General features: G+C 46.9%; 8 non-coding genes and 1 pseudogene across 8 annotated transcripts; all 9 read right to left on the bottom strand.

Annotated features, from left to right (window-relative positions):
- Window positions 1-195: 195 nt before the first annotated feature.
- On the bottom strand, window positions 196-309 carry LOC134569885 (U5 spliceosomal RNA). Its single transcript, XR_010084548.1, has one exon. It is a non-coding gene; the product is annotated as a U5 spliceosomal RNA (small nuclear RNA).
- A 461-nt stretch (window positions 310-770) lies between these two features.
- LOC134569591 (U5 spliceosomal RNA) lies at window positions 771-884 on the bottom strand. Its single transcript, XR_010084266.1, has one exon. It is a non-coding gene; the product is annotated as a U5 spliceosomal RNA (small nuclear RNA).
- Window positions 885-1340: 456 nt separating this feature from the next.
- LOC134570367 (U5 spliceosomal RNA) lies at window positions 1341-1454 on the bottom strand. Its single transcript, XR_010085000.1, has one exon. It is a non-coding gene; the product is annotated as a U5 spliceosomal RNA (small nuclear RNA).
- Window positions 1455-1909: 455 nt separating this feature from the next.
- On the bottom strand, window positions 1910-2023 carry LOC134570387 (U5 spliceosomal RNA). Its single transcript, XR_010085019.1, has one exon. It is a non-coding gene; the product is annotated as a U5 spliceosomal RNA (small nuclear RNA).
- Window positions 2024-2470: 447 nt separating this feature from the next.
- LOC134570366 (U5 spliceosomal RNA) lies at window positions 2471-2584 on the bottom strand. The gene has a single exon (XR_010084999.1). It is a non-coding gene; the product is annotated as a U5 spliceosomal RNA (small nuclear RNA).
- Window positions 2585-3039: 455 nt separating this feature from the next.
- On the bottom strand, window positions 3040-3153 carry LOC134570386 (U5 spliceosomal RNA). Its single transcript, XR_010085018.1, has one exon. It is a non-coding gene; the product is annotated as a U5 spliceosomal RNA (small nuclear RNA).
- Window positions 3154-10235: 7082 nt separating this feature from the next.
- Window positions 10236-10349, bottom strand: LOC134569598 (U5 spliceosomal RNA). The gene has a single exon (XR_010084273.1). It is a non-coding gene; the product is annotated as a U5 spliceosomal RNA (small nuclear RNA).
- Window positions 10350-10804: 455 nt separating this feature from the next.
- On the bottom strand, window positions 10805-10900 carry LOC134569990 (U5 spliceosomal RNA; annotated as a pseudogene).
- A 448-nt stretch (window positions 10901-11348) lies between these two features.
- On the bottom strand, window positions 11349-11462 carry LOC134569863 (U5 spliceosomal RNA). Its single transcript, XR_010084528.1, has one exon. It is a non-coding gene; the product is annotated as a U5 spliceosomal RNA (small nuclear RNA).
- Between the last annotated feature and the right edge of the window lie 1744 nt (window positions 11463-13206).

The raw sequence follows: 13206 nt of genomic DNA, 5'->3' as shown, positions 1-13206 counted from the left end.
GATGCTGACATCATAAATAGGGAACCAAAACTTTTTCTTTTTTTCGCAACAGCTTGGTGCTTAGAACCTCTTGGATCTCTGTTTAACCCCTTAAGGACCAAGCTTCTGGAATAAAAGGGAATCATGACATGTCACACACGTCATGTGTCCTTAAGGGGTTAAGAAGTTTCTTCTACTTTTGTACAAGTTTAGCACAGCCAGTGTAAACTGGGCCTGAAAAAATTGAGTGAAACTCATGGTCGTTCCTCTCCACGGAAATCTTTAGTAAAAGGCAAAAGAATAATTCGATCTGAAGAGAAACCAGAGTATAAAATCCATCCATCTGACAGCAGGCAAGGTGTGGAACCTGCCTTTCACACGTATGGTGAGCAACCCTACATTAAGCTTTAACTTGGAGAATCTGCCATAAATATTAATGACCCCACTAAATATGTAAAAAAAGAAAAAAATATCTTTTTTTTTTTTTTTTTTTAGCTTGTATCATGTTAACAGCAAAGGGAAGAGGAGCACAGCTGCTTGCAGTGCAACATGGGTATTCAAATGAGGCATGCCCACTGCTGACACACCCCTAAATGCATGCTTGGTCTCTCGGCAGAGCCCTGCAACAGTCAAGAATGCCAGAGCCTGAGGCATGCTTTGCCAGCAGTCAAAGATGCTGACATCATAAATAGGGATCCAAAACTTTTTCTTTTTTTTGCAACAACTTGGTGCTTAGATCCTCTTGGATCTCTGTTTAAGAAGTTTCTTCTACTTTTGTACAAGTTTAGCACAGCCAGTGTAAACTGGGCCTGAAAAAATTGAGTGAAACTCATGGTCGTTCCTCTCCACGGAAATCTTTAGTAAAAGGCGAAAGATTTATTCGATCTGAAGGGAAACCAGAGTATAAAGTCCATCCATCTGACAGCAGGCAAGGTGCGGAACCTGCCTTTTACACGTATGGTGAGCAACCCTACATTAAGCTGTAACTTGGAGAATCTGACATAAATATTAATGACCCCACTAAATATGTAAAAAAAGACAAAATATCTGTTTTTTTTTTTTAAGCTTGTATCATATTAACAGCAAAGGGAAGAGGAGCACAGCTGCTTGCAGTGCAACATGGGTATTCAAATGAGGCATGCCCACTGCTGACACGCCCCTAAATGCATGCTTGGTCTCTCGGCAGAGCCCTGCAGCTGTCAAGAATGCCAGAGCCTGAGGCATGCTTTGCCCGCAGTCAAAGATGCTGACATCATAAATAGGGATCCAAAACTTTTTCTTTTTTTCGCAACAGCTTGGTGCTTAGAACCTCTTGGATCTCTGTTTAAGAAGTTTCTTCTACTTTTGTACAAGTTTAGCACAGCCAGTGTAAACTGGGCCTGAAAAAATTGAGTGAAACTCGTGGTCGTTCCTCTCCACGGAAATCTTTAGTAAAAGGCGAAAGATTTATTCGATCTGAAGAGAAACCAGAGTATAAAGTCCATCCATCTGACAGCAGGCAAGGTGTGGAACCTGCCTTTCACACGTATGGTGAGCAACCCTACATTAAGCTGTAACTTGGAGAATCTGCCATAAATATTAACGACCCCACTAAATATGTAAAAAAAGACAAAATATCTGGTGTTTTTTTAAGCTTGTATCATATTAACAGCAAAGGGAAGAGGAGCACAGCTGCTTGCAGTGCAACATGGGTATTCAAATGAGGCATGCCCACTGCTGACACGCCCCTAAATGCATGCTTGGTCTCTCGGCAGAGCCCTGCAGCTGTCAAGATTGCCAGAGCCTGAGGCATGCTTTGCCCGCAGTCAAAGATGCTGACATCATAAATAGGGAGCCAAAACTTTTTCCTTTTTTTTGCAACAACTTGGTGCTTAGAAACTCTTGGATCTCTGTTTAAGAAGTTTCTTCTACTTTTGTACAAGTTTAGCACAGCCAGTGTAAACTAGGCCTGAAAAAATTGAGTGAAACTCATGGTCGTTCCTCTCCACGGAAATCTTTAGTAAAAGGCGAAAGATTTATTCGATCTGAAGAGAAACCAGAGTATAAAGTCCATCCATCTGACAGGAGGCAAGGTGCGGAACCTGCCTTTTACACGTATGGTGAGCAACCCTACATTAAACTGTAACTTGGAGAATCTGCCATAAATATTAATGACCCCACTAAATATGTAAAAAAATATCTGGTTTTTTTTTAAGATTGTATCATATTAACAGCAAAGGGAAGAGGAGCACAGCTGCTTGCAGTGCAACATGGGTATTCAAATGAGGCATGCCCACTGCTGACACGCCCCTAGATGCATGCTTGGTCTCTCGGCAGAGCCCTGCAGCTGTCAAGAATGCCAGAGCCTGAGGCATGCTTTGCCCGCAGTCAAAGATGCTGACATCATAAATAGGGAGCCAAAACTTTTTCTTTTTTTTGCAACAACTTGGTGCTTAGATCCTCTTGGATCTCTGTTTAAGAAGTTTCTTCTACTTTTGTACAAGTTTAGCACAGCCAGTGTAAACTGGGCCTGAAAAAATTGAGTGAAACTCGTGGTCGTTCCTCTCCACGGAAATCTTTAGTAAAAGGCGAAAGATTTATTCGATCTGAAGAGAAACCAGAGTATAAAGTCCATCCATCTGACAGCAGGCAAGGTGTGGAACCTGCCTTTCACACGTATGGTGAGCAACCCTACATTAAGCTGTAACTTGGAGAATCTGCCATAAATATTAACGACCCCACTAAATATGTAAAAAAAGACAAAATATCTGGTGTTTTTTTAAGCTTGTATCATATTAACAGCAAAGGGAAGAGGAGCACAGCTGCTTGCAGTGCAACATGGGTATTCAAATGAGGCATGCCCACTGCTGACACGCCCCTAAATGCATGCTTGGTCTCTCGGCAGAGCCCTGCAGCTGTCAAGATTGCCAGAGCCTGAGGCATGCTTTGCCCGCAGTCAAAGATGCTGACATCATAAATAGGGAGCCAAAACTTTTTCCTTTTTTTTGCAACAACTTGGTGCTTAGAAACTCTTGGATCTCTGTTTAAGAAGTTTCTTCTACTTTTGTACAAGTTTAGCACAGCCAGTGTAAACTAGGCCTGAAAAAATTGAGTGAAACTCATGGTCGTTCCTCTCCACGGAAATCTTTAGTAAAAGGCGAAAGATTTATTCGATCTGAAGAGAAACCAGAGTATAAAGTCCATCCATCTGACAGGAGGCAAGGTGCGGAACCTGCCTTTTACACGTATGGTGAGCAACCCTACATTAAACTGTAACTTGGAGAATCTGCCATAAATATTAATGACCCCACTAAATATGTAAAAAAATATCTGGTTTTTTTTTAAGATTGTTGTAGCGGAGAGCTGATTTCTCGCAGCTATTCTCCACTTTAGATCCAAGGAAGGCTCAGGAACAAGTCATTAGTAAATCCACAGCAGAGTTTCCAGCAGGTAAAACGGTACAGCAATATCCCCACAGCACTCCCAATAACTGGACGACACACAGTTTCAGGAGTAGAACTAGCAATCGTTTATTCCAGGGTTTCTTATAAAGCCTGCTCCCATGCAAGGGAGGGAACTACAACAATTATGATAGTAACCAATAACATTCTTGTTACCTCCCACACATCTCCTCCCCTCAGAGTGGGTCATAATCCCCTTAAGTTGTACAGTAGTTTACCCCAAACTTGGATGTACCTCTAAAATATCATATAGCTTTAATATCAGGGTACCGCTGGGTAGCCCTGATCTGGGTGAATATAATATCCAAAATTCACCCAGATCGGACCAGGGGTTCGGCAGTTACCGGCAAGTGAAGTTTGACCGACCGCACACGAGTTGGTATCCGAAAAGGGTTCCATGAGAATGGGCCCTGCGGTCGGTCTCCGTTCAGTAGTTAAAATAGACATTTACAATTGCCATCCACATTTACATTCGCCTAGATAGTGATTCCCTCATTCGGTACTTTATTACTACCGAATGGGGATTCGTTATGTCTCTCCGTTCGGCAGTTACGGAGCTCTGGAGGTCTCAGCGGTGTTTGGTTGTCTGAGTGTCCGATTTGAGTTCCAGGCACTCGACGACCAAACACCGCTGGGATTTTCATGCGTAAGATGGCCGCCGCCACGTGTACGCATGCCGAATGGCGGCCACCCAGACACAAGGTTAATGCCGGTTAACTTGTGGTTTGGGAAAGAATGTGAGCCTTAATTGCTGGCACACTTCTCTCCGGGGTGGCCCCTCCGTTCGGTAGTTTCCATAAGTATGTAGTACGGATGGAAACTACCGAATAACATATAATTCACATAATAAACAGACGAACAGCAATTTTAACATAGGGAAAAATTATACGGACACAGTCACACAGGCATTTTGCAGGACAGGCTTACTGCATTCCGCTACACTGCTCCCCCTTGCCCACAAGCCGGCATACACAGTCTGATCCACCACGGATCGGCTTGGGGATGACCGGGGTGCTCACGGATCATTTCTCCAGATCAGTTTGTCGCGACAACCCGTCGGCGTTTCCATTTTGCTTACCCGGGCGGTATTGAATGTTAAAGTCAAAAGGCTGTAGCGCCAAACTCCAGCGCAGCAGCCTGGCATTGTCCCCCGCCACCCGGTTCAGCCAGACTAACGGGTTGTGATCCGTGAGCAGCGAAAAAGCCTGTCCATACAAATAGGGTTGCAATTTCTTCAAGGCCCACACCACAGCCAGGCATTCCTTCTCGATGGCGGCGTAGCTTACTTCCCGGGGTAAAAGTTTGCGACTGATGTAAGCCACGGGATGTTCTCCGCCATCGGCCCCGACTTGGCTTAATACTGCCCCCAATCCAAACATAGAAGCGTCTGTGTGGACAAGAAAACGTTTAGTTGGATTGGGAGCGGCCAAGACAGGGGCATTAACAAGTGCATCTTTCAAGTTTTGGAATGCCTGCTCACACTCCGGGGTCCAGGTTACTTGGCGGGGAAGGTTTTTACGGGTCAGGTCAGTGAGGGGCTTGGCCAGGGCACTATAATTGGGGACAAACTTCCGATAATACCCTGCTGTCCCTAAGAAGGCTAACACCTGGGTTTTAGTCGTCGGGGTAGGCCACTGGGATACCGCCTCTACTTTGGCGGGTTCCGGCTTCTGCTTACCACAGCCCACTCGGTGGCCCAGGTACTGTACCTCGGCCATCCCGATACTACACTTAGCTGGCTTTAGGGTCAAACCAGCCTCCCTGATCCTGTCTAGGACCGCTCCTTTATGGGCCAAGTGTTCCTGCCAGGTATCGCTAAATATGGCAATATCATCGAGATATGCGCAGGTATAGTCTTGGAACCCATCTAGGAGACGGTCCACCATCCGCTGGAAGGTAGCTGGCGCGTTTTTCATCCCAAACGGCATGACCTTAAATTGGTACAGGCCGAATGGGGTGACAAAGGCGGACTTGGGGATGGCGTCCGGGGCCAGGGGAATCTGCCAATACCCTTTGCACAGATCAATCGTGGTAAGGTATTGCCCCCTGGCCATCCGGTCTAGTAACTCATCGATCCTAGGCATCGGGTATGCGTCGGATACGGTCTTCTCATTCAGTCTCCTGTAGTCCACGCAAAAGCGGGTCGTGCCGTCCCGCTTTGGTACGAGGACCACTGGAGATGCCCAGGGACTATCTGAGGGCTCAATCACTCCTAACTGTATCATCTCCTCAATTTCTTTGCGCATATTCTCCCGGACCGCTTCAGGGATGCGGTACGGGGTCTGGCGCATGGGGAGTTGACCTGGGGTGTCTACTCGGTGGGTAGCCAGAGGGGTGTATCCAGGTACATTAGAAAAGGTTTCCTGCTTTTCCTGCAGTAGCTGTTGTACCTCGATACGCTCCTGTGGGCTCAACCGATCCCCCAATACAACTGCTCCTAAATCCCCAGCCAGCTGTCCGTCTTCTAACAGATCGGGGAGGGGTAGGCTGTCGCTCTCTTCAGAGGTGGGGGCGCAGATCGCTGTCACCTCCTCTGAACGTTCCTGGTAAGGTTTCAGCATGTTCACATGGATCATGCGTCGCCCCCCATTCCCTGCGCAGTGGCCAATTATATACGTGGTGTCACATCGTTGTTCTACCACTCTATAAGGACCTTGCCAGGCGGCCTGTAGCTTATCGTGTCGAACAGGTTTTAAAATTAAAACTTTCTGTCCGACCTGAAAGCTGCGGTCCCTGGCGCCTCTATCGTACCAGGTGCGCTGCCGCGTCTGAGCTGCCTGTAGGTTTTCCTTTACCGTCTTGGTGAGTGCTTCCAGGCGATCTCGGAGGGCCAACACATATGGTACAATAGGGGTACCGTCCACGCTACGGTCTCCCTCCCAGTGCTCTCTAATCAAGTCTAGGGGTCCCCTTACTCTCCTCCCGAATAGCAGCTCAAAAGGGGAAAATCCCGTAGATTCCTGCGGCACTTCCCTGTAAGCAAACAGTAAGTGCGGCAGGAATTTTTCCCAGTCTCGGTGAGTCTCTGCGAAGGTTCGGAGCATTTGCTTTAAGGTGCCATTGAACCGTTCGCAGAGCCCATTAGTCTGGGGGTGGTACGGAGCACTAATTATAGGCTTAATTTTACAGAACTTCCAGAGTTGTTGGGTAACCTCTGCCGTGAACTGAGTGCCCTGATCCGAGATGATCTCCCTGGGTAGCCCCATCCGGGAGAAAACCTGCATCAGCGCCTCAGCCACCGTCTCTGCATGTATATTAGTTAAAGCTACCGCCTCGGGGTAGCGCGTGGCATAGTCCACTACAGTCAGGATGTACCGTTTGCCCGAGGGGCTAGGTTTCCGGAAGGGACCTACAATATCTACGGCAACCCTATGAAAGGGTTCCTCAATTATGGGTAGGGGGTGCAGCTTCGCCTTATGCTTATCCCCCCTCTTTCCCACCTTCTGGCACGTGTCGCAGGTATTACAGTACCTGCGTACCTCCTGGCTAATCCCTGGCCAAAAGAAACTCTGGGTCAATCGATATCTGGTACGGCTGACCCCCAAATGTCCGGATAGCGGAATATCGTGCGCTATCCGGAGTAATTCGGTTCTGTACCTCTGAGGTACCACCAGCTGTCTTGTGGTAATGGGGTCTGACCCGTCTATTTGTTTACTTGATTCCCGGTATAATAACTGTCGGTCCCATACAAATCTTTCCCCCTCCGCCCCCGGTTGGATAGAGGTGACCTTGTCTCGGTATACCTGTAAAGTGGGGTCAGTGACTACCTCGGCTACAAACTCGTCAGGAGGGGCCCAAGGGATACAGTCTAGGGAAGGGGAGGAATCTCTTACCTGGACCTCCGGCAGTGCGTTATTTTGTTGGGTGCGGGCCTGTTGCCTGGTGACTACTGGGTGTGCTTCTTCAGTAGGTTGTGGTTCAAATGCGGAGGTGAGTTTGCCCAGGTCATTCCCCAGGACCACCTCAGCAGGTAGTTGCGGCATTAGTCCCACTTCCACATTCCCGTACCCCGCACCCCAATGCAAATGTACCCTGGCTGTGTCTAGCCGATACACGGCTCCCCCTGCAACCCTGACAGCCACAGTCTTATTCAGTTTAGCCTTATCTGGAACCAAATGGCTTTGCACCAGGGTGATGGTGGCTCCTGAGTCTCTGAGCCCCTGCATAGGCTTCCCTTCCAGATATACGGTTTGCCTATGGTGCTGGCGGTTATCCGCCTGTGCCTGTAAGGGGTTGGCCTCATGCAGCACTTCCCACTGTTCCACAGTCGTGACTGGAACGGCAGAGCTGTAGGGAAGTGGTACCTCGTCCTGGTAATGATGCGCTGCTGCTCTCGGTGGTGGTGGTGGGGGCCCTGGTCGGATCCAGGTGTTGCGTTCCCTGGACTGCGGACAATCTCGTTGGTAATGCCCCCACCTCTGGCATCGGTGGCATTGCACAGAAGCAGGTGTGCGGTATCTCGGCTGCGCTGCGGCTGGTGCTGGTGGAGGAAAGGATCTTGGTGGGGGTTGAGGGTTAGGAGAAAATGAATTTACCCCCAGTGGCCGCATGGCCGGTTTGTTACCCACTGTCTTGGTTTGTCTGCGAGCATCCATAAAGTCATCTGCCTTTTTGGCAGCCTCGGTGAGGGTGGTGGGGTTACGGTCCCTCACCCACTCCTGCAGTTCTGAGGATATCCCCTCATAAAACTGCTCCAACAGCAGCATTTGTAATAAGTCCTCCATGGACCTCGCTTTACTCGACTGCATCCACCCAAGGGCTGCCCTTTCTAGTCGGCAAGCCCACTCCGCATGTGAATCTTTGTCCACCTTTTTCAGTTCCCTGAAACGTCTCCGGTATGCCTCTGCTGTTATTGCATACCGGGCCAAGATAATCTCTTTCACCCGGTTATAGTTCCTAATTTCCACATCTGGTACAGTGCGGTAGGCTTCCGCTGCCCTTCCTGACAGCCGTCCCGCTAATATGGGTACCCACTCTTCCCTTGGTATGTTATGCAGTGTACATAGTCTCTCAAAGTCCTGTAGGAAGGCATCTATATCCTCCTCTGCTTCCACATACGTTTTAAAAGCTTGGTAGGGAATTTTGGGCTTACCCTCTTGTGCTATAGCTCCTGCGGTACCTCTTTCTGGTGTTTGTGGTCTCCTGTTTCTCTTTACAAATTCCTGCACCTCTGTCATGGTTTTAGAGATGATTTCTGTGGGTGGGTTTTCCCCATAGAAGGCCAGTCTGTATTGTAATTGCCTTTGGAACTCCTCCTGTTCTGTTTCAGGTCTTTGTTCCGTGGCCTGGACCTCCTCTGCTCTGTATTCTGCCATTACTTCGGTGATAAGCGTTGCTTTGGATTTGCTGCTGGCAGAAACACCTTTTGCTTCCAGAAGATCTTTCAAGGTGGTTCTTTTTAGCGTAGAAAGGTCAATCTCCATTAATCCTTGTTCCTCTGTGAGTCTGGATCCCAGCGCTGCCAACCAATGTAGCGGAGAGCTGATTTCTCGCAGCTATTCTCCACTTTAGATCCAAGGAAGGCTCAGGAACAAGTCATTAGTAAATCCACAGCAGAGTTTCCAGCAGGTAAAACGGTACAGCAATATCCCCACAGCACTCCCAATAACTGGACGACACACAGTTTCAGGAGTAGAACTAGCAATCGTTTATTCCAGGGTTTCTTATAAAGCCTGCTCCCATGCAAGGGAGGGAACTACAACAATTATGATAGTAACCAATAACATTCTTGTTACCTCCCACACATCTCCTCCCCTCAGAGTGGGTCATAATCCCCTTAAGTTGTACAGTAGTTTACCCCAAACTTGGATGTACCTCTAAAATATCATATAGCTTTAATATCAGGGTACCGCTGGGTAGCCCTGATCTGGGTGAATATAATATCCAAAATTCACCCAGATCGGACCAGGGGTTCGGCAGTTACCGGCAAGTGAAGTTTGACCGACCGCACACGAGTTGGTATCCGAAAAGGGTTCCATGAGAATGGGCCCTGCGGTCGGTCTCCGTTCAGTAGTTAAAATAGACATTTACAATTGCCATCCACATTTACATTCGCCTAGATAGTGATTCCCTCATTCGGTACTTTATTACTACCGAATGGGGATTCGTTATGTCTCTCCGTTCGGCAGTTACGGAGCTCTGGAGGTCTCAGCGGTGTTTGGTTGTCTGAGTGTCCGATTTGAGTTCCAGGCACTCGACGACCAAACACCGCTGGGATTTTCATGCGTAAGATGGCCGCCGCCACGTGTACGCATGCCGAATGGCGGCCACCCAGACACAAGGTTAATGCCGGTTAACTTGTGGTTTGGGAAAGAATGTGAGCCTTAATTGCTGGCACACTTCTCTCCGGGGTGGCCCCTCCGTTCGGTAGTTTCCATAAGTATGTAGTACGGATGGAAACTACCGAATAACATATAATTCACATAATAAACAGACGAACAGCAATTTTAACATAGGGAAAAATTATACGGACACAGTCACACAGGCATTTTGCAGGACAGGCTTACTGCATTCCGCTACAATTGTATCATATTAACAGCAAAGGGAAGAGGAGCACAGCTGCTTGCAGTGCAACATGGGTATTCAAATGAGGCATGCCCACTGCTGACACGCCCCTAGATGCATGCTTGGTCTCTCGGCAGAGCCCTGCAGCTGTCAAGAATGCCAGAGCCTGAGGCATGCTTTGCCCGCAGTCAAAGATGCTGACATCATAAATAGGGAGCCAAAACTTTTTCTTTTTTTTGCAACAACTTGGTGCTTAGATCCTCTTGGATCTCTGTTTAAGAAGTTTCTTCTACTTTTGTACAAGTTTAGCACAGCCAGTGTAAACTGGGCCTGAAAAAATTGAGTGAAACTCATGGTCGTTCCTCTCCACGGAAATCTTTAGTAAAAGGCGAAAGATTTATTCAATCTGAAGAGAAACCAGAGTAGAAAGTCCATCCATCTGACAGCAGGCAAGGTGCGGAACCTGCCTTTTACACGTATGGTGAGCAACCCTACATTAAGCTGTAACTTGGAGAATCTGCCATAAATATTAATGACCCCACTAAATATGTAAAAAAAGACAAAATATCTGTTTTTTTTTTAAGCTTGTATCATATTAACAGCAAAGGGAAGAGGAGCACAGCTGCTTGCAGTGCAACATGGGTATTCAAATGAGGCATGCCCACTGCTGACACGCCCCTAAATGTATGCTTGGTCTCTCGGCAGAGCCCTGCAGCTGTCAAGATTGCCAGAGCCTGAGGCATGCTTTGCCCGCAGTCAAAGATGCTGACATCATAAATAGGGAGCCAAAACTTTTTCCTTTTTTTTGCAACAACTTGGTGCTTAGATCCTCTTGGATCTCTGTTTAAGAAGTTTCTTCTACTTTTGTACAAGTTTAGCACAGCCAGTGTAAACTGGGCCTGAAAAAATTGAGTGAAACTCATGGTCGTTCCTCTCCACGGAAATCTTTTATTCGATCTGAAGAGAAACCAGAGTATAAAGTCCATCCATCTGACAGAAGGCAAGGTGCGGAACCTGCCTTTTACACGTATGGTGAGCAACCCTACATTAAACTGTAACTTGGAGAATCTGCCATAAATATTAATGACCCCACTAAATATGTAAAAAAATATCTGGTTTTTTTTTAAGCTTGTATCATATTAACAGCAAAGGGAAGAGGAGCACAGCTGCTTGCAGTGCAACATGGGTATTCAAATGAGGCATGCCCACTGCTGACACGCCCCTAAATGTATGCTTGGTCTCTCGGCAGAGCCCTGCAGCTGTCAAGATTGCCAGAGCCTGAGGCATGCTTTGCCCGCAGTCAAAGATGCTGACATCATAAATAGGGAGCCAAAACTTTTTCCTTTTTTTTGCAACAACTTTGTGCTTAGATCCTCTTGGATCTCTGTTTAAGAAGATTCTTCTACTTTTGTACAAGTTTAGCACAGCCAATGTAAACTGGGTCTGAAAAAATTGAGTGAAACTCATGGTCGTTCCTCTCCACGAAAATCTTTAGTAAAAGGCAAAAGATCTATTCGATCTGAAGAGAAACCAGAGTATAAAGTCCATCCATCTGACAGCAGGCAAGGTGCGGAACCTGCCTTTTACACGTATGGTGAGCAACCCTACATTAAACTGTAACTTGGAGAATCTGCCATAAATATTAATGACCCCACTAAATATGTAAAAAAATATCTGTTTTTTTTTTAAGATTGTATCATATTAACAGCAAAGGGAAGAGGAGCACAGCTGCTTGCAGTGCAACATGGGTATTCAAATGAGGCATGCCCACTGCTGACACGCCCCTAGATGCATGCTTGGTCTCTCGGCAGAGCCCTGCAGCTGTCAAGAATGCCAGAGCCTGAGGCATGCTTTGCCCGCAGTCAAAGATGCTGACATTGATGTAGAATTATTAAAAATCTTTATTGAACTTGTATTGAATTATTGTACTAACTCCATTTTAACTGCATACTGTGAATCCTCCATTTTGTCCTCATAACCTAACTTGTTCATTTTAAAACTACATTACATGACAGAATTTCCCAGCACATCTAATACAATAGACAAAGACTGTATTCTCTATAAAGATATGATTAACTCAGGAACTGCTGACTTTACTGACTTTCCCCTAACTTGCAACATAGTATAATTTGAAGGCCACGAGAACACAGTAGTAATGAAATGTTCTATTCATAAGAGACCTTGCACCTGGACATGAGGCCCGATATCACTGACTGTGTAAAATGACGCTCAAGCCCCCCTTTCCACCGAGTAAACCTCATGCTGGGAAAGATGGCGCCTGAGCCTTCTGTCCACACCCTTGTCCAGAACAATACCACCTCCCGGTGGGAGGACACCTAGCTGGTCACTCAAACCCCTGAGCCAATTAATAATATTGGTGGGTGGACACGAAGTTAGTCACATAATGTTTAATCCAATTAATGATGTTTATTTGTTATTATCTGATATTCAATGATGATGTCATTTTGCTTTTAAAAAGATCTGCACAACTGTTTTCCAACCAGATTGTATTAAATTTTCTGAAGTGCTTTTAACCTGAACTCCATGTGTCAGTGTGAGCTTACTTCTGCGTATACGCAATTTAATCATCTCAGATTTGGACAGGAACAGATAGACATTTAAACATATTTGTTTATTTCTAAATTAATCTACATCAATTTGGCGCATCCAACGTGGGGCATCGGGCTATGGCCTCTGGCCGGTGAGCCGTCCTAAGGAAGATACTGTTGGACGGGGGAATCCTGGGGGTAGGAAAGGAGACTGATCACCTCCAGATACACGGTAGAGACTTCTGCAGAGTCACCGGTATGTTCCGGCCCCTTTGATTGACCCGTCCACGTGTCTGTGACTGCTTCCCGGGAGGACATCAAAGACAGGTAATATCTTGCCCGGTGTCTCGTTACTCACTTGTTTACCTGCATTTTAGTCTATCTGTTGCCTGGGTGTGTTTGAATTGTTTGCCTGTTTCCCCATTTTGAGATAAAGGGGGGGTGGACCTGCAGGGGATTTGCCTGGGGTTCTGTCTTGCTTGTTTTCCCCTTTTTGGGATAAAGGGGGGTGGACCTGAGGGGACTTGCCTGGGTCTTCAGTTTGTCTGTCTATCTGTTTGTATTTTACCCCTTTTGGGATAAAGGGGGGTGGACCTGAGGGGATTTGCCTGGGTCTTCTGTTGCCTGTTTTACCCCTTTTAGGAACCACGGTGCTGTGGTTGTAGGGAAAAAGGGGGGTTGACCTGTGGATGTGTTCCTGGGGGTCATCTTTTCCTGTTTAACTCTTTTAGGAG

The sequence above is a fragment of the Pelobates fuscus genome, chromosome 7 (genome assembly GCF_036172605.1).
Source record: "Pelobates fuscus isolate aPelFus1 chromosome 7, aPelFus1.pri, whole genome shotgun sequence".
NCBI classification, from domain to species: domain Eukaryota; kingdom Metazoa; phylum Chordata; class Amphibia; order Anura; family Pelobatidae; genus Pelobates; species Pelobates fuscus.
This window is presented reverse-complemented; position numbering and strand designations above follow the sequence as displayed.